General features: G+C 39.0%; 1 protein-coding gene across 1 annotated transcript in view; it reads right to left on the bottom strand.

The window, feature by feature from the left end:
- SLC6A2 (solute carrier family 6 member 2) overlaps window positions 1–21,135 on the bottom strand; it is a 548,687-nt gene that overhangs the window by 73,697 nt on the left and 453,855 nt on the right. The window lies entirely within an intron of this gene.

The following is a 21,135-nucleotide window of genomic DNA, read 5'->3' as shown; positions in this document are numbered from 1 at the left end:
ATTTAAATAAGCAAGAAATTGCACTTCAGAGAATATAACTGTTTGTCCCTCTTTAGGATACTCAGCTGCTTCTGCGTAATGACCCAGTGAAAGTTAACATACAGCTAGATTCCTGAGACAAATCTCAAGGGATATGCGCATGTGTGACGCATTTAGCTGGTTCCTACATGCCCAGTGGAACTAAAAGCCCAGGTCAGATTTTGAGAAACAAGAGAGAAGAGAGCTACCTAAATATGAGGTTTCAAGTAGTACATTTAAACATATATCAATCAAAAAGAAATCTGAATTTTATGCAATATATCTTAGGGGTCCCTTTATCAAGACTTTTTTTAAAATAAACTTGTAGAAGACGATATAGAGTAAATTTCTAAAAATTTGGAATAGAGAAGAAAATATGGAAGGGGGGTACATTTGTCATTTTAGAAAAATATGCATATATCATGGAAGAAATAGAATCTTATCTGACTTTTCCACCTATGAGATTTTAAAGAGAGACCCTACAAAATAATAGGAGACCTCACTAACACAGCTATTGGAAAAAAGGCCACAGGAGTGGATATTCAACAATATAATATGAATATATATATTTAATTCTGAATTGTTCAAGGATCCCTGTGTTTTACTATCTCCCCAAGATTCATAATGGGTCGTGATTATTTTGGTTTTGGCGCTGTTACTATATGTTCACGGCGTGGCAATGGGTACCAAATTTTCCCATAGTCATGTGTACCTGTTTATGGCAACATGGGAAGAAAGTTGAAACCAAGGTTTCTAATAGTAAACCCCAAATTGAATTTACATCAAATTCTAAGGGGACCAAATGTGAAATAAAGGAGAAGATAACATGCAGCACAAAGGAATTGGTTTGCCTGCTGGAATATCAATTTAGCCTTCAGAATGTAGGGTGGATAATAAGGAAACAGAGCACCAACATATCTGAACATATAAGAAACACCAAAATGAAAGTATCAGAGAACATTTTATACTGGTACATAACCGCGACCCAGTCTGCCTGAAGTTTATAGGCCTTTAAAATACCAAGAGCCTGGAGGGATGGAGATTATGTGACCTATATGTCACAAGAAGAAACAAAATGGATATATAACTTAAATACCATCATCCCAAAGGGATTTAGTGTGGTCTTTGAGTTAGGAAGCTTTCCAAAGGATTAATAAATATCTGAAGACAAAACAAACAATGAAAAGTAAAGGAAGAGAGAAAGAAGTAAGTTATTGCACTGAAGATTAAGGGACTGATAGAAATTGTGGTTTTTGTGGTTCAAAAACAAGGACTGTAAAAGAGAGGTATGCCTTACAAGAAAGATTAAAAAAAGTTTCTTAAAAGTTGTAAAGTAACGGTTTTCTTTAAAAATTACATTTGAACAAGATACAAAAATACTCTAAAACTGAAAATTTACAGGCAAATCTGGAAATTATGTGAAAAAGCTAGAAAGTGCAGCACAGTGGCCTAGTGGTTAGCACGTCTGCCTCACAGCACTGGGGTCATGAGTTTGATTCCCGACCATGGCCTTATCTGTGTGGAGTTTGTATGTTCTCCCTGTGTTTGCGTGGGTTTCCTCCGGGTGCTCCGGTTTCCTCCCACACTCCAAAAACATACTGGTAGGTTAATTGGCTGCAATCAAAAATTGACCCTAGTCTCTGTCTGTCTCCCTCTCTGTCTGTCTTTGTGTGAGTGTGTGTATATATTAGGGAATTTAGACTGTAAGCTCCAATGGGGCAGGGACTGATGTGAATGAGTTCTCTGTACAGCGCTGCGGAATTAGTGGCGCTATATAAATAAATGATGATGATGATGATGATGATGATGATATAACTAAAAAAATGAGAACATGTCTTACATGAACAGTCAGAATAATAAATATAATTGTGTTAAATGAGCTCTCAATCAGACATGAGAAATGGTAGGAATAATCATTTACTTACGCCAGACCCACATTTTTGGTGGGTCCAAGATACCACACCATACAGGGAGGGCAGACTGTGTGCCAATGTATCATGCCACCCTACTTTCAATATAATCATCTAGGCATAGTTCATAATTAGAGCTCTCAGTGCTAGGCTGGGATTTTTTACTGTATACACAATAAGGACATCAATAGTTATTTTACAACATGATCCCAACAAATTAGTGGGTCAGATTATACCACTATTGCTGCTTTCAATACAGTGTCATAGGAAATAATGAAATAGTGCATCTAAATTGTGGATTTCTGTCTGAGTTTGAACAGCAGTTCCCCAGTGATAAACTGTTTCAACTCCATCATAACTCAGTAGGAGAACACCTTTATAATTCAGAAAAAGCTACATATATGAATTGCAACAATGTGTTTGATGGAGCTCCAAATGGCTGGCCAATAGGCCCACAATAAGCATCTGCACCTGTGTTAGTTGATAGTAGCTCTGATAACAAACTTTTTTTTTCAAAACAACCTCACTGCTAGTTACTCATAAAGAGTTTAAATACTAGTCAATGCAAATGTATGATGTCTAAGACCAAACATCTTTCACACAGTTTTATCTGAAATGTCAAGTTATTTCCAGTCAGATATCTTATCTCATGTGCACAATTCTGAAAGGCCAGAATTTATGAAGTGACGTTTATAGATGCTGTATGAAAACACAAACTGCAGTATGTATGCAATTGTGGTTTGCATGATATTGCAAACAATGTGTTGAAAAAAATCCAAACTTCATGCAAAAACAATGATACATCTATTTTTACTTTCTATTCTATTTATATTTACTTTATATAACATCTGGGGCATGGCTGAGTTTAGGAGTATGGCACGCAGTCTGGGTTTGGGGTACACATGGCAAAGTGGAATCCAGCTCCAAGCTCCATGCTATCCCTCCCAGAGTCTACAAACCATGTGATAAAAATCCTTATTCCCGAACCCCAGGGCCAGGGAAACTAAGAAGATTGTGACCCCAAGAATGGCAGCTTAGCCACCCACTGTGGTTTCAGTATAAGCTCATGACACCACAAATGTAAAAATAAGTAAATAAAATACACAGTCACAATTGCAAAGCAAAGTTTTAGTAAAGTTTAAGTTGATCCCCCTTGCTCATCAATTTAACATCAGCATTGCTGAGACATTTATTTTGTTTTAGTCTATTTTGGCATATTTTTTTTGGGCTGGTTACATTCCAACAACAATTTTAGAAATGTAGGTTTAAAGTGAGGCACACTTATGTGTCTAGCGCATTTAATTAGGCACACCATCATCTTCCCAGCTCATCCCAACAGAACATATATCATTTTATAGATGCCACCATTTTGTTGTGTTAAGTCCATACACTTTGGTTAAAAAAATAGCAAAAGTATGAACTTTGTTTAACAACACAATCTTCCCACATCATTTGACAGGGCTGTGGGGGAAACTCTCCTTCTAATATTTAACTCTGTGCTTGCCTCAATTCCTCTGCCCATAATTTGATCACATTATAGCTACACAGTAGGACTGGAAAAAAAAAATCCCCACAGATTCTAATTTTGTTGATGTGGAGACAGAATATATTTCTACATATGAATGAGGTCAACTTTAAGGAACTCTTTTTCCCAAACCTAGTTCTTCTAAATTATTAGTGTCATTAGCAAATATGGACTTCTACAAAATCATTAATAAAAAAATTGAAATATGAGTCTGAGTATGTTCAATTTATAACTACCCTTTTTCTTCTGACCTCAACCAATTCTCTTTCCAAGTTATTTGCCCCTTTGTGAGCATCTGCCACACTGCAAGAGAGTACTAGACTTTGTAGTCTCATTTTATGTACCTGGCTGGTATGTGGAACAGTATCAAAAGCCTTCACTAAATTCAAATATATCAATTGAACTACCAATATTCAGTTTCAAACTTATCTCCTCATAAAAAGTAAACACATTAGATAGGACCGGTTCTCATTGAAGCAATTGACACAATTATCAAATTATTTTCTCATTATATATTGATATATTTCTGTTTCACTGGAACAAGCAAGAGGAACGCGCCGGCACCGGTAAGAACATCGGAGGGTCCAGCATTCTCTTCCTGCTTGTTCTGGAGATGCTGGGGATCATCTTCTCCTTTGGCACCACTTATAGTGTAGAATATTGTGACCAACATCTTGTTAGTACACTTCTATATAATGTTTACAGTGTGTTCCACACTGGTTATTCCATTCATGTCGGTGTTTTCCTGGTTATTTCATCTACGCCAGTGTCTTCCTGGTTATTCCATCCATGCTGAAGTCTTCCTGGTTATTCCATCCATGCCAGTGTCTCCCTAGTTAATTCCATCTACACCATGCTAACCTGCATTAAAATTTGATTCAGTCTTCATGTCAGCAATCTCTGATACCTGTACGGAGGATTGCAACCTGCAAAGGGATAGCAGTTAATCACACAGCTCCTTGCAGGGTACCCTCCGTTAATCTCTGTGCCTCTACTACAGGTAGAGTCAAATCAGACTGGGGGGTAAATGTATCATACCGTTTTTTTCAACTCGCGGGAGTTTGGCGTTGTCACTCACCGGACCGTGAGTGCCTCTGCGCTGGTGCGTGGCTCCCTAGCTTTTCTGCCGGCACCAGTCCTAAACCGCGGCCGTCCGCCATCCTAATGGACTGCGCATGCGCAGCTCCCAAGAACTCTTGTGACTGTTGCTTTTAATCCAATTGGTTGATCAGGCATCTCCCTATTTAAGGCACCTGTGTGCATTACCTCATTGCCTGATCTTGGAGTCTCATTCCCTGTGAGTCTCTGAAGGTATTCCCTGTGTTCTACTAGTGTCTTCAGTTTCCTGCTGATTCCTGATCTACTCATTGCTGGTTTCCATACCCGCTACCATCTCCTGTGTACTACTAGTGTCTTCAGTTCCTGTGGATTCCCTGTGCTTCTCATCGCTGGTTTCCATACCTGCTACAGTCTCCTGTTTCCTGCCTGTGTCCTCAGCTGGATCATTACCGGATCTACTCACCTGTGGTCCCTACACTCGTCTCTGCCGTCCAGCGTCTCTGCAGTTCCTGCATCTCCCTGTGGACAGACTGTTCTACTGAATAGCGGTATGCCTATCTGTTATTGACTTTCTACGTTTACTCTGCATATCCGCTAGGACAAGTTTCCACGCTTAGCAGCGGTATCCATACCTGCTATAGACTGTTATTGTTACGCTGCATACCTGTTTGGAATTAACCGTACTACTCAGTCGTTATATGCATAACTGTGATTGACTATCCATTATTGGCCTGCATATCTGTGCTGAGCAAGTCTCTACCAAGCAGCGCCACACATACCGTTATATAGACTTTGTTGGATACGCTGCATACCTATTGGGATCAAGTTCCTCTGTGCTCTCAGTGTCTGCATCCTATTATCTTTGTATGCTTCCACTCATCAACACTTGTACACATCCTCACCTATTAAGCAGTGGTACAACTTGCTATACGCAGACCACTGACTTCCCCGCTACCTACCTGCACCTGGACAAGTCTTCTCACCATAAGCAGTGGTACAACTTGCTATACGCAGATCACTGACTTCCCCGCTACCTACCTGCACCTGGACAAGTCTCTTCACCATAAGCAGTGGTACAACTTGCTGTACGCAGACCACTGACTTCCCTGCTACCTCCCTGCATCTACTCACGTCCATCCTGATCTCCGTGTTCAAATCTGCCTTTCCACTATATCAGCTAGTCGCTGATTCATTGACCAAAGATTGCTGCAAGTCACTGACTTTCCTATTATTTATTGGCATTCTCTCTCCATCTGCTGTGATATCTGTTCCGCTAGTCACCCCGCTACCAGAGGACCGTTGTGAGAACTTCACTACTCTGGTAAGCCCAGTCATCTGGTGAAATCCTGGGCAAGACTCCTAGTGCCCGTGAAAGGCGTCTTCGCAGCTTAAATTTAAAGCGGTGCTGCCTTGTAAAGGGAAACTTCCCTTTACAAGGCAGTGCCGTTTTAAATTTAAGCTGCGAAGATGCCGATCTCCCGCGAGTTGCAAAAACCGGGCTATGATACATTTACCCCTGGCTGTTTGGATCCTAAAGTCTTTGGGCCTGATCCATCAAGGGACATAAACAACAATTTTGTGCATACAATCCACAAAATCACTCTGTGCATGCCCAGAACCAGACAATATGCCACAGAACGTACACAAGTTCAAATCATCTTTGAGAGCAAAGGACACTTATATAGCCTATGAATTCAGGGAGGGAACAGGGCAGGAAAGGGGCATTTTGTCCATAGTCCATACCCTAAATAAATAAATGTTTTATATAAAAGATAAAGCACCAGATTGCTTTTCTTTTTCTTTTGTGTTTCCTACGGGATCGAGGTCACTAAAAGTGAAGAAGGGTATGATACCGTTTGGATGTTTTGGGCTGTGCAGGATACATTGGAGTGTTCACAGACATCTGGTTGATTAGTGTTTGGCGTGCATATCATTTACCTCTTGTAAGTGCATATACTTAGGGGTGTGGAACGGCGGTGTCAACACGGGACTGGAAGGTGTAACCCTCTAAATATACACAATCTCTCCCATAGAAATCCTTTCACACAATTGGCTTAATGGTGTTATGCTATGTAAAGTTATGTTTTTTATATGTAGATATTTGCTGCAATAGAATGAAAGTTCAACGGTGGTGAAATATCAACAGGTGCAATTGAAGGAAGCGCTTTATGTATCTTAACCTCTTTGTGATACATCTGATTAAAACATCTGGTAGTATTTTCTAAACATACAGGAGGCTGCAAGCCCTAGTGGAGCGCCAGACACTCAGAACTTGTTTTTGTAGCCTAAGGGCATGCCAATCTCAAGCGCAGCATCTGATTCAAGCTCTGGGCATTTCTCAGCTGTATCTCTTACTCCGTCTACAGGTCTAGTCTAAGTGACGATTACTAGTGTGTGTACGCATGCTATTACATGTATTTGCAATCAGGAGCAACTGTAAAAAAATATTTTATGTATAGTAGACATTCGTAAAATACCAATATATGTATTTCGTGAAAAAAATATAAATTTTGTAATGTTATCATTAATTCCTATATTATTAACAGGTAACATTAATTGAAACATTTTTCTTCTGTGCATTCTTTTGCGAACTTATATTCCACATATATACTGGATGTATCCTGTAGTATATTGTGTAGAGCAGACCTATACCCATATTAATCACCACATATATCTTCAGATCCATTTGTTGTTGAGTTCGGGCAACATCATATATGCCAAGGGCACCCCATCCCCACACAATCATACATGTAGACAGGTCTCCCACAAGATCAGCACTCAACACCTGACATGCCCAATGCTGTGAAATTTTTATTGCTCTTATTGGCGTCAGAGTTGCTCTATCCCTGCCGAAAATCTAAAATGCACTTTGTGCTATTGCAGTTTGTGGGACATTTGGTGACAATTGCATATTATGTACAACCTACAATTTTGATTGTATTTCTTAGCTGCATTTTGTACTTAAATGGGTATATTAACTCCATAAATATTAATTTAAAATCTGGTCTGTATTATAAGCATGGGGTTAGCTTCAGTATATATAAGGTTTAAGTGAGTCTTATAATAACCCCTTATTATCAGGTACTTTAACTTTGGTATGCTAAAATGATCTGCATCTTATATTAAGGAGAATCAGTTCCGTCAGTTTTGAGATACTACAATTTAAATAAAAAATATGGCATATAGATTGTTTTTAAACATTTTTCATATTAGAACTTTGTCACGCTTAAACTAAAGGTTAACAGAAAAGGGAGCATGAATGAAGCTTTTGTGCTGAACTGATTGCTTTCATTAAAATGAGATTTCAACAATGACAAATTCACCATGAAGACTATGGGAGGCAGCACGCTCAGCTTGTGAAGAGGGTCTACTAAGATGCTCCTGTCATCTTGTACTGCCCTGTCCTTACACTCCATGTAAAATATAACTAGAATGTGATGCTAGTGATTCGGGCTGATACTGTACTGGTTCCTGAAGCTCATGATCACAATTCCGACAAAAGCACTTGTAAAAACAAAAAAGTATAATAAATGGTATATGATGCAATAAACATATCATGACTATGTGGATATCCTCACCATCATTGTTTATTTGTAAGGCATCACTAAAACTCTCTAACTCTGGACAGTCAGTTACAAATCATACAAAATACAAATCACACATGGAACAGAACAAGTACAGATGACATTGATAAATTAGGTTTAGACATGAGACACATGGTAGAGAGGGTCCTGCTTGTGAGAGCCTAGAGTCTAGATAGTATGGTTTCTATCTCCCTTTCATATCAATATGCAGAACTATGAAAATATAATTTTAATGTTCGCAACCAATAGAATAAAATAACATTATAATTCAAAATCTAAAATGAACAATAATATAAATGATATGAAAATAAAAAACTTGTCAGTTGAAGTATCACCAGGTTGGGCAAAGAATATTGGTGAATTGCTTTGAAAGTAGAGATGTCCTTTATCATTTAATCCTTTTTTCATTCAACAGAGTGTGTGTGTGTGTGTGTGTGTGTGTGTGTGTGTGTGTGTGTGTGTGTGTGTGTGTGTGACATTTCTCATGATATTTGATGTATTGTCACAAGATAAAAATGAAATAGGAGAAATATGAATATTAACACTGGTTCAAGCACTGGTATACAATAGAATAATATATAGATACATACACATACGTTTTGGAGAGTCTGCTCACCATATGTCTGCTTCTGGGGTAAGGTTGGCTTGCAGGTTGAAGTTTGGCTTCTTCCCCCAGTGCTTGCTCTATCCTTAGTGCCACCTGTTGTCTGTTGTGCATTTCACTAGATGCTGCCATAGCTTCCTGTTGTCAAGGGACTAAAAGTGTGCTACATAAGCCTTCCTAGATTAAAACAATTTGCAATTGTGATAGTCGTGTGATCTGTTTGTTTCCATACGAGTTTCATCTGTCTACAGTGTAGACTTCCTCAGGAAATTGTGTGATGTGAAATATGGAGAATGATCATTTTATAGCTGCCCTTATCCTTTATCAATACTGAATAAAGTTAAAATCTCAATTAATACTTAAAGTCTTTCCATTCAATAAAACAGAGGTATATATGATGCTTTATTTTCTTTATATTGTTGTAATGATAATAATAGTAGTGGGAAAAGTATATTGGGTAATTAAAGATGATTAAATGGTCAGTAGATTCAATCTTTGATATGCTAGACTCAAATTCATGGAATGAAGAACTAGAACAGCCTGCCCCCTTTTCCTTAGAGTGAAATGTGCTTGACAGTACTTGGTTGCCTTCAGGTCTTAGGATCGTAGTAGTAGAGGCTTATTCCGACACAGACCAGAAGAAGAAATGGCCCTATGTCTGCGCTTAATAACTCAAATGAGAAATAATGTTTGAGATGAAGAAATCACAAATTTAATTGAGTGCATTCTGTCTCTATGTTAAATTTCCTGTGGTATACAAAGTCGATCAAATAGAATTTGTTATAAGTGTTGAGTGTGTGCATAAAACAAAGCAATTATTAAAATGAGGAGATTGTAACCTCTCTAAAAGGGTTTTTACAAATGTATTTGCTAGGTAGTTGTCCCTTATGTTGAAATGTGTATTTTTTCAATTGTCTGGTGGTAGCTCTACATGCTATGCAAGCTGTACAGTGGGAAAATAATTGGTGTTTTCATTAACCATTTGTTACTGTGTATTTCTTTGTTATTTGGGATGTAACTGGATCAAAGATCAATGTTTTTTTTAGAATGTTTAAAAACAAATTTGGAGAGATAAAATAGCTTGTTCCCCTTATTTAATGGTTCATACATAAGAAGATTTTTTTTCTATACATTTATCCTACTTCCTCAAGCATTTTATGAACTTTTAATGGGCTATACTTTCTCTCTAACAATCTTTTTCAGATTGCTTGCTTGTTTAGTAAAGTTTTCTTTCTTTGAAGAATTTTGTTTAAAATATCTTCCACAGTATTATTAAACCTGATTTTGTGATGGTACTTGTAGCCAGGATATCATTGCTATAATCAAGTAGCTTAATTTATGTTCTATTCTAATGAATGATCTTCTACACAGATTTCCAGAGCCAGGGATTCTCCATTTTTCCTGGTTTGTGTTCACTGTAAATTCTAGATTAAGACTGTTATCAACAATGCAATTAATTAAAAGTATCAATCTTTCACTATTCACATGAACATCCACACACAATCTCAAACTGAACTATTATGGTCTCAGAGGGCTTCTGTAGCAGACCTTCATTCCTGTGACAACAAGACTTTATAGCAGCAGCATTTGAGCTGCACCACAGACACCTCATAGCAAAAAGAACATTGCAAGCACTGGGGAATAAGGGAGGTGACTCCCCAAACCCCGGAGAGTACTTCAAATAAGTTGATATACGTTAAGCTGACCATCCAAATCTAAGCTTCTTACTCTATACCAGTGTTATTTCATTTTCATCACTGAGCTTCGAATCAGCCCCAATTCACAAAAAATTATAATATAGTTAGGTACCTTTGACGTAAAGTGCAGATTACAAACACTTTGTGCAATATTGATGAAACAGCAGCAAAGTGGAAGATAATATATATACACGTCTATTTAGACATCCATGCTTACATTACTTCTGCAAGCAACGTTGTTCTTTGTTAATAAAACTGTTGTCTTTATACCGTTCAAAATTTTTTAAAATAATCCTCCACCATTCTTTGTATACTGATAGTTGATAGTAGGATCAGGTGGAGTTACAGCAGAGGTGTCACTAATTCTGGTCAATTATTTTACAGTAGACAAGACCAGATGTCAAAATGTTGTGCTGAGTCATCTGCATCACCAATGGGTGTCTAAGATTATTGCAAAGCACACAACAGTATGTAGCACATGTAGGTAACAGTCGCACACAGTGGTAGCTGAAAGGAAAGTGGTGTAAAATGGAATTGTCCTTGGGCCCTCCCACCCACCGTTATGTTAGATATTAAAAAGCACATGCACACTTTAACAAACCAAGCACTTCAGCGACAAGCAGTGCTACTTTTGAGGCTGATGTGCTTGGTTTGTTTGGGCCCCCACAAAACAAGCTAACAATGGGCTCAAGGCACCTAAGGTAACAGTGCTGTTAATGAACTTTACTGTGGCAAGATGTTGTTGTCATCATTCTCAGCCTCATCCTCACCCTCATCAGTTTGTACATCATCCTCACACATTATTAATTCATCACCGCTGGAATCCACAATTACAGAAGTCTCAGTATTTTGATGTAATTGGCGGGAAAGGTCTTCCTCGTGGAAATTGAAGTTCATTTTATAAACATCATCTTTTCCACATTTTGAGGAAGCAGCCTCTTTAGCCGATCACTGACAAGGTTCCCGGCTGTGCTGAAAACTCTTTCCGAGTACACACTGGAGGGTGGGCAGCTTAGGCAGTGCAAAGCGAGTTGGTAAATGGGTCTCCAAATTCCCTTTTTTTCCCCCAGTATGTAAAGGGACTATCTGATGAATCATTTCTATGCTGTCGTGAAAATAATCCTCCACCATCCTTTGGATGTTGATAATAGGATCAGGTGGAGTTACGGCAGAGGTGTCACATTTTTTAGTCAATTCTTTTAGACCAGACCAGATGTTAAAATGTTGTGCTAAGTTATCTGCATCATCCCTGGGTCTCTTTGGAAAGCTAAGTTTTTTCATAGCAACAGTTGAGTGAGAAACTGAAGGAGGAGACGCTGTTCTGTCACGTAACACTTGAGCTGTCATCTTGCTCACCAGGAGCTCCTTGCATCCCTTCAGATCTGGGTCAGTTGGAAACAAAGAGAAGACATAGCTCTTAAAACGAGGATCAAGCACAGTTACCAAAATGTAGTGATCCGATTTCAAGATTTTGATAACTCTTGGATCCTGGCGAAGCAAATAAAATACTTGATCTACAAGTCTGACATACTTAGCGTAATTGCTTTGTTTAATCTGCTTTTCAGTCTCTCAAGCTGCTTTTCCAAAAGTCTAATTAAGGGAATCACTTGACTCAAGCTAACAGTGTCTGAATTCACGTCACAGGTAACTAATTCAAATGGTTTCAGCACCTTGCACAACACGTAAAAGTATTCTCCACTGCGCTTGAGTAAAATACATGCCCCCTCCTTTCCCAATGTCATGGCTTGTGGAGTAAGCATGGATGGTTTTTCGCTGTTCCTCCATCTGCAGAAGCAATACAGGGTGGAATTGTAGAATGGCTGCAATGCCAGTGATGGCTGCATAGTTAGTGTGTATAGCTCTAAGTATATAAGTGTAAAACAAAAAATGTAAACAGCATAATTCGGAGTTATACTGGACATCAGGCTATGAGAAGTGTCTAATCTCTGCTTCCTCTCTTTTATCAACAGGTAATTACTAGAGCCTTATTGCAACAATCTGATCTGAAATTAAGAAAATGCAATTTTATTTCTAATGGTAATTACTAGAGCCTTATTGCAAGTTGTCCTTTCACTATTTGTTTGTTTAAACCTTTTATGGCTAGTGTTGGTTGGGGGATTTTATTGTGGGCTTGATTGAAAAACACTGATCACATGTGTCTGTTAACCAGATATATTCATTGTAGAATGGCTGCAAAGCTAGTGATAGCTGCATAGTTAGTGTGTATAGCTCTAAGTGTATAGATATAAGTGTAAAACAAAAAATGTAAACAGCAGAATTCGGAGTTATACCGGAGTTACACAGGAGGAAACAGGAGAAGAACATTCTGCCAATTACCTCAGCTACACAAGGAGTACAGTCAGTATTCACTTGAAACTCCATATTCTACCTCTGATATCTTCAACTCACCCTGGCTACAAGCTCCATGCAGCATGAGGACTGTTTTGGACTCTGAACTTATTTTCTTCTCATCTCATGAAAGTTTGTTTTATCTGTCAGTTTGTTTTCACTGCAAAATCCACTATGTTTAATCAGCCTGCTGTACTACTTGCTCAACCACTACCCACCCATGGTACAGTTATTTCAGTCCCCTATCTTATCACTGTGCTCTCAGTTCTACTTAATGCTTTGTCTGCTATCACAAGTAGGAACAATTGATACTGATTTTGAACCACTCTCTCATGACTGCAAAAACTCAGCTATTCAATCACCTGCTCTTTATTTCTCTCCATTCAACTTTTCCACCCATTACCCCACATGGCTCCCACATCATTACTCTATACTATCCAGACATCCATGGATAAACTACATTTGCTGCAGCATAGCTCTGCACTACTTATCTGATTACACTGGACATTGCAATTAGGTAATTCCTTAATTCCCTCATTTTGCTATTTGCCTCATAAATCCCTATGCTTGCCAAAAAAAATTTCTTTATCTCTCTTCATGGCATTATCTTTAGGACTATATCATCCCTCACCCATCCTGCAACACACACCTCTGTCCACTTTGCTCCTTCATTACTTCACTCACCTCTAGTGAACACTCATGAACTGTTTTTTCTATTTAAATTCAATAACTTTAACAGCCGCACCCTGCCACCAGAAACTACAAAAAACACACATCTTACAATCATCTTTCCTACCTTTCTTCCTCCCTGCTTCTATTAGCTGGTGATATATCACCTAATCCAGGTCCCCCTTAATTCTCCCACACGCATATATCTGAACATTACAGAAATCCAGCAAACCTTAAATGCATCACCTGTCTCCCCTCTCTTCCCCTCTCTTCCAAAGTCCTTTAAATGTGCCCTTTGGAATGCACGTTCTGTTTGTAACAAACTTACCTCCATTCATGATCTCTTCCTCTCAAACAACCTAAACCTTCTAGCAATAACAGAAACATGGCTCACGCAATCAGACACTGCCTCACCTGCAGCCCTTTCACATGGTGGTCTCCATTTCACCCACACCACCAGACCAGGAGGCAGACAAGGAGGGTGGGTTGGACTACTTCTCTCCCCACAGTGCACATTCACAGTTCTACCAAGTGTCCCATCACTCACGTTCACATCTTTTGAAGTACATGCTGTTAGGATTTTTAAACCATTCTCTATGCGTGTTGCTGTCATCTATCGCCCCCCTGGTGCACACCAACAATTTCTTGAACACTTCTCTGCATGGCTCCCTCACTTCTTATCTACTGATATCCCCACCATCATCATTGGTGATTTCAACATCCCTATTTCTAATCCACGTTCCAATGCTGCTTCCAAACTACTCTCTCTAACCTCCTCACTTGACCTCTCCCAGTGGATTGAATCCGCTACTCATCAGGATGGCCACTGTCTTGATCTTGTTTTCTCTAGACTATGCTCAGTTTATCATTTCCTTAACACTCCTTTCCCCCTCTTGGATCATCACCTTATTAGCTACTCGCTCACCCCCAGTTCTTCACTCTTCCTAGTTTAAAACTCTTCCAAGCCTCCTCACAACCGCAGGAATTTAAATTCTATTGATCTTCAACAGTTTTCCACCTCTCTCCAACACCTTCTCTCCCCAATTTCTATATTCTCCTCCCCTAATTGGGCAGTACCCCATTTTCATCAAACCCTAGCAACTGCCCTGGATCAAGTGGCTCCAGCGACACTACATACTTTGCGTAGAATTCGTTGCCAACCATGGCACACTACAGTAACACGAACTCTACAAAAACTTTCTCGTAAAGCAGAACGTCACTGGCGTAAATCTTGTGCCTCTAATGATTTCATCACATATACTGATATCTACCACTCCTATAGAAATGCTCTGGACACTTGCTAAACAAGCATACTTCCAATCTCTCATCTATGCTCAGGCCTCTAACCCCAAACGCCTCTTTAACACATTTAACTCTCTTCTGAATCCTCCTGCCCCAAATCCTCCAACTAACATCAGTGCACAGGATCTTGCTTCCTATTTCAAGGACAAAATTGATAAGATCAGGCTTGAAATGGTATCATCTCCCCTGACAAGCAATCATCTCAATTCCCTTGTAGCACCCTCTGAAACTCTCTCTTCATTTGATCCCACAAACCATCTTCCTACTCTACCTACTGTCCTCTTGATCCCATTCCCTCACAAATTAGTAGGTCCCTGTCTCCTGTGCTCATTCCCCCTCTAACTAAAATCTGTAATCTATCTCTTTCTACTGGTATTTTTCCATCACTATTCAAGCATGCAGTGGTTACTCCCATTTTAAAAAAACAGAATTCTGACCCTAATTCTCCCGTAAATTACCGCCCCATCTCCCAGCTCCCATGCCCCTCCAAGCTTCTTGAGAGAATTGCCTACACTCACCTTACACACTTTCTTACAGCAAACAACCTATTGGATCCTCTTCAGTCAGGCTTTCGCTCTCAACACTCCACAGAGACTGCGCTGACCAAGGTTGTAAATGATCTGATCACAGCAAAAAATAATAACCATTACTCTCTTCTAATTCTCCTGGATCTCTCTGCTGCATTTGACACTGTTGACCACTCTCTCCTCATACAAACGCTGCAATCCCTAGGTCTTGAAGGCACTGTCCTATCCTGGTTCTCATCCTACCTATCTAATCGCTCTTTTAGTGTTAATTTCTCTGAATCCACCTCTGCTCTGCTGCCTTTATCAGAAGGAGTACCACAAGGCTCAGTCTTAGGTCCTCTCCTAATCTCTATCTACACCACTTCTCTTGGAAAACTAATAAGCTCCTTTGGATTTCAGTATCATCTCTATGCGGATGATACACAAATTTATCTATCCTCTCCTGATCTTTCACCATCTGTGTTGTCTCGCATTACTGACTGTCTTTCTGCCATTTCATCTTGGATGTCTTCTCGCCAACTCAAACTCAATCTTTCAAAAACTGAATTAATAATATTCCCACCCAAAAACAGTAGCTTCCTGTCTGACATTTCTATTTCTGTTGATAACATGACCATAAATTCCACCACGCAAGCTCGTTGCCTAGGTGTAATCCTTGATTCACAACTGTCGTTTATTCCCCACATCAACTCTATATCTAAATCATGTTACATAAACCTAATGACCATTTTCAGAATACGTACATATCTGACACAAGATACCGCAAAAACATTAATTCATGCACTCATCATCTCCCGCATCGACTATTGCAATTCCCTCCTTAGCGTTCTTCCCAAAGTCTTCTGCACAAGATCTACGTCTCTCTTCCCATCTCATCACATCCTCCCACTCTCGGTTACAGGACTTTTTTCGGGCTGCACCCACTTTGTGGAATTCCCTCCCTTGCATAGTAAGACTTTCCTCTAGTCTTCAAACCTTCAAGCGTTCACTGCAAACCCACCTCTTCAGACAAGGTTATGATATTCCTCAACCACCATCTTAATTTCCCTAGATTACCATATTACCATCCTCTACACTGCTAACACAAGACAACAACCGTCTGACCAACATTGCAACACACACAGCCCACTCAATACTTTTACCTTTACGTTCTAGCTGGTCCATTGTGCAATATGATGTAGCACATGCCCTTGTGTTTCTAACTCCCATTGTCCTATAGATTGTAAGCTTGCAAGCAGGGTTCTCTTACCTCTCTGTCTGTATGTATTACCCAGTATTGTCTTATCAATGTTTGTTCCCAATTGTAAAGCGCTATAGAATTTGCTGGCGCTATATAAATAAATGATGATGATGAATTCCACCTTGTCATTACCTCTTGTTTCAGTTGGTGGTAGGGCAAATTAAATTGCTCTTGTAGCTGTTGCAATCTCCTACATGCTGTTGCCGAATGACGGAAATGTCCAGATATTTAAAGGGACACAGACTTCTCCTGCATGTCCCTGTAATTTTTTAAAAAGCTCTGCACCACCAAGTTAATTGTGTGATCAAAACTGGGAATAAGATGGAATTCACCCAGCTGTAATGCTCTCACAATATTGGTGGCATTATCAGAAATGACATATCCTGACTCCAAACGGGATAAGCCATGTTGCAATGACATCCCTTAGTTTTTATAACAGATTGTCAGCTGTATGCCTCTTAGTGAAGCTGGTGATATACAGAGTAGCCTGCCTCTGAAAAATGTGACATTCTTGAGTACCTGCTGCTGTTGTTCCTGCTGGTGAAGGCGAATCACTAACCCAGTGGTCTGTCACAGTCATTTAATCTTTAGTTTGCCCAGTTCCGCTTGTCCGCATATCTGTGGTTAAGTGTAAAGTGGGTAGAATGGCATTTTGTAGCCCAATAATTAAATTTTTACGTGGTACGAGGTGAGGAATAGCTTTTTGAGTAAAATGGTGTCGTGATGAAATTTGGTAATGGGGACACAAGACCTCAAGTAATTGTCTAAAACCAGCCACATTAATAGTGGATATTGGATGCAGATCTAATACTAGCATAGTCACCATGGCGTCTGTAATCCGCTTTGCGACTGGGTGACAGCTTTCATACTTGCTTCCTCTTGCAAAGGATTGTTTAACAGTCAATTGCTGTAAACTACTAGTAGTCTTCTTCTTGGTCTGCTTCTGGGATGAAGATTCACTCCCAGAAGCAGCAGCAGTGGGACTAACGCTCAAGAATTCTTCTGAGGAATCCAGATATAGTGGAGGAGTCATCTAGCCTTAGCAACTTGGATGCAGGACTAACTCCAATTGTTACTGAGGATATTGATGAGCATGGTGTTGTGGGTGTAGATTGCAGGTGTTGGGATTCCGCTGAGAGAAGGGACCTAGCTGATGATGGACAGCTTGTTGTTATTTTTTTAGCATAAGTTTTTGATTTTCCTAACAGCTTGTCATGAACTCACTTCAAAATGGCGCAACATGGATGAGGTTCCTAGATGGTCACGGCCCCTACCTCTACTCACTGTGGCTTTACAAACGCTAAAAATGGCTAGACAGCTGTTGTCAGGATTTGGGTAAAAATAATTACACACATAACAGGTGGATTTTTTGCCCAGGCGTGACAATGGCCTTCTTCTTATCACGTGCAAGAACTGCTTCCACTGGTGCAGAACTTACAAAAACAACAGCATCCTCATCAACATCCTCATTAGCGCCCTTGACGGCTACACAAATATCCCCCTCATCCTGTCGCAATTCCAAAGTGGCATCCTCAATTTGTGTATCACCGGCTACACTTGGGCTGTTCATGCACACATCTGCAGAAATGCTGAAAGGGGCCTTCTTTATGGTTACACTATCAGAATGGTCAGGATTACACATAGCACTCGTGGATAGACTCTCCTCAGAGATTTGTGTCATTTCTGAATCAGAAGATATATTTTCCTCTAATGCCTTACTGTTTTCTTCCAGGTTGGCATTTATACATAAAAGTATTTGGACACCACTTTTGGAGTCCGAATGACAAGGTCTTGCTTGGTCATGACAGATCTTACAAGAAGATGCCTAAGTGACAGTTGCAGAACTAGCCCTCATAGAGAAAGGCGAAGGCCTCATTCTTTCCTTGCCACTGTGTGTGTAGAATGGCATGTTGGCAATTTTATTTTTTTCTGCAGATAACTTTGCATGGATTACATGTCTTTTTTTCTTGCCCAAGGTAAAAGGTGTTTTTTTTTTACCTTTTTGTTTCCGACTTAAAAACACTATGCACGTTAACATAGGCATTGGCAGATGACGTAGAGGGATTACTATCATCATGACTGGTGCCAGTAGCTGTTTGGTGCTCCTGGTCTTCTGTGTTCTGCTGTGAATCTATTTTGATAACACAGTACAATGTGACTGCAGATTAAGAACAACACTGCCAGCCCTCTTTCAGCAATGACAATTAGCAATGGAGCTCTCCTCTTTGTATGCTCCCTATATAACACAGTACAACGTGACTGCAGATTTAGAAGACCAAGCCTGCCAGACCTATTATTTGTATTTCAGCAATGACAATTAACAATGGAGCTCTCCTTTTTGTATGTTACCTATATAACACAGTACAATATGACTGCATATTTAGAAGACCAAACCTGCCAGACCTATTATTTCTATTTCAGCAGTGACAATTAGCAATGGAGTTCTCCTGAATGTCACTGGTCACTGAAGACTTTGAAGAACACTGCTATCCTTCCTCTTTCTTTTTACCTATGACGCTGCCCAACTGCACTAGATACTGCCAAGAACTGTGCTACCCCTTCTGTGTCCCTCTGTGAAATGGCGCTGGATGGCCATGGAGGGCAGTAATTATAGAATCCAAAACTCACGAGATCCGACGACGTAACAAGAAACACCAACCTCTATTCACACAAAAATTCCTTCATATAACATCTATTTTACAATTTATTTTTTTCCACATGTAATTATGGTGCTTATATCCACTGTACTGCCTCAAAGAATAATAGATTTTCTATAGACATTAAAGTGGAAAAGGAACTTCAACGTATCCTATTGGCAGCATAAATCTTATTTTCTTAGTTTCACAGTTGTATTATAAAGAAAAATTATTTTCTTCATACAATAATTCTCTTCAAGTGAAAGCTTAGTTCAAAACTATTCTTTTCTTGTATCTTAATTGAAAACTGTGATCCTCTAATAATCAGAAGTAGTCCAATCACTCCACATCATTCCCCACTCTAGTGGTCTTCATAGAATTCCCCCAGCCCAACAAACAGACTACACCCTCTGGAACCCCTGCCATGCTGGAACTTTTTGTAATCTGTATGTATATTGCTGATTTTATAAGCCTTGCTTCAACTGAGTAACTCCTCTCCCCTGTGTAGGGATCCCCATGTATTCCTCCTTGTGTGATTCCCTCTCTTTTCTTTTTTCTGTACCCCATATATTTTTGAAAAGTTGCAATAAAAATATTGATGATGAAAAACAAGTAGTCCAATCAAGAAATGTAACAAAATGAATTCCACTCCCCAAAAAATCCTACTTTCTTGATGTTAACAAGACTATATAAAACATCTCAAAATTACATCTCAAATGAAGCTATACATCTGTGTGCAATCTTTCCTGATATAAGTATCATTGTACCTATATTGTGCTATATGTATCTAAGCATAAATGATTATCTAATCAAATGAATGAATGCATAGCAGAATCTGTGCGTATTTGGCTGGAAGGAAATCATTTGTGTTTGATTGTAAGTCCCAAGTGTAGAAGATCTGCTATAGTATGAATGATTTACTATATACTTATAGCAATGCACACATCTAATACAAAGGTAGGCATTTACTAAAATGTGATTTACAAAAAGGCCAACCCGCACTTAAAATAAAATAATAATAATAAATATAAAACCATTTTTTTGAACACTCCACCTTCTGGTGTTTTCCAAAATCATATTTTGCCTTCATTTGCAAATACTGTGAACTGAACCTTTGACAGTACCAAGTATTACATTACCATTAAAAATTTGGCCCTGTATCTGGGAAAGTCCTGCTTTTTATCACTCTTTCAATACCCCCCTGTCTCTTTTCCAATTATCTTTTTATCACTTGGGAAGGATAATAGTTTTCTTTGTAACCTGTGGACTAGAAGGAAATGTGAGTATACATAAAACATTTATGTCAATTCATATTATGCCACCTAATCTATTTTTAAACTCTGATGAGCCAGCTAGTTCATTGACAGACACCCTACAGACTCACTACCTCCAAATGTGCTCCCACTCTGCCAAGTGCTAATGTATAGAGTTCAGCTCCGCCACAGACTTCATCCACTTTAAATTCAACCAAGCAATTTAGTTTGGTTCTATTTTTTGATGGTTAATGGGATAATTGTTGATTAATTGTACATAAGCACCAGATTTCTAGTGGCACAACACCATAAACAATACTATGGGAATAGCATTGATTGTGGTGTTGGGAGTTCAGGTTTCAGGTTGATTTTAGCGTGAATGATTTTTTTTTGTTGTGAATGAGATAATAGTTGGGTAATTTGTTATATAACTAGGAAACAATTGTTACTAGTAAATATATATTTAATAACAACTTGATATGCAAGTGATAATGTTTGACATTTGTCTTTACAAGTTTATACAAATGTTCAAACCTGTTTTCTATGCACATATATTTTTGGAGGCTTTAATTAACTAATTAGAATGTAATACAGATTTAATATAAAACAAGAATGGGTTTATAGAAAGCAGGTAAAAAAAATGCTCATATTGTTGTTATTGTGGTATATTGTTTTTTTTGCCAACTTGATGCAAATAGGTTTTAATAGGGATTATTACTGATATATGTCCAAATACATTTAGGCTAAGGGTGTATTTTTCAT

Source organism: Mixophyes fleayi, chromosome 10 (assembly GCF_038048845.1).
Source record: "Mixophyes fleayi isolate aMixFle1 chromosome 10, aMixFle1.hap1, whole genome shotgun sequence".
NCBI lineage: Eukaryota > Metazoa > Chordata > Amphibia > Anura > Limnodynastidae > Mixophyes > Mixophyes fleayi.
The sequence above is the reverse complement of the archived record's forward strand: the minus strand, read 5'-3'. Positions and strand labels throughout refer to the sequence as shown.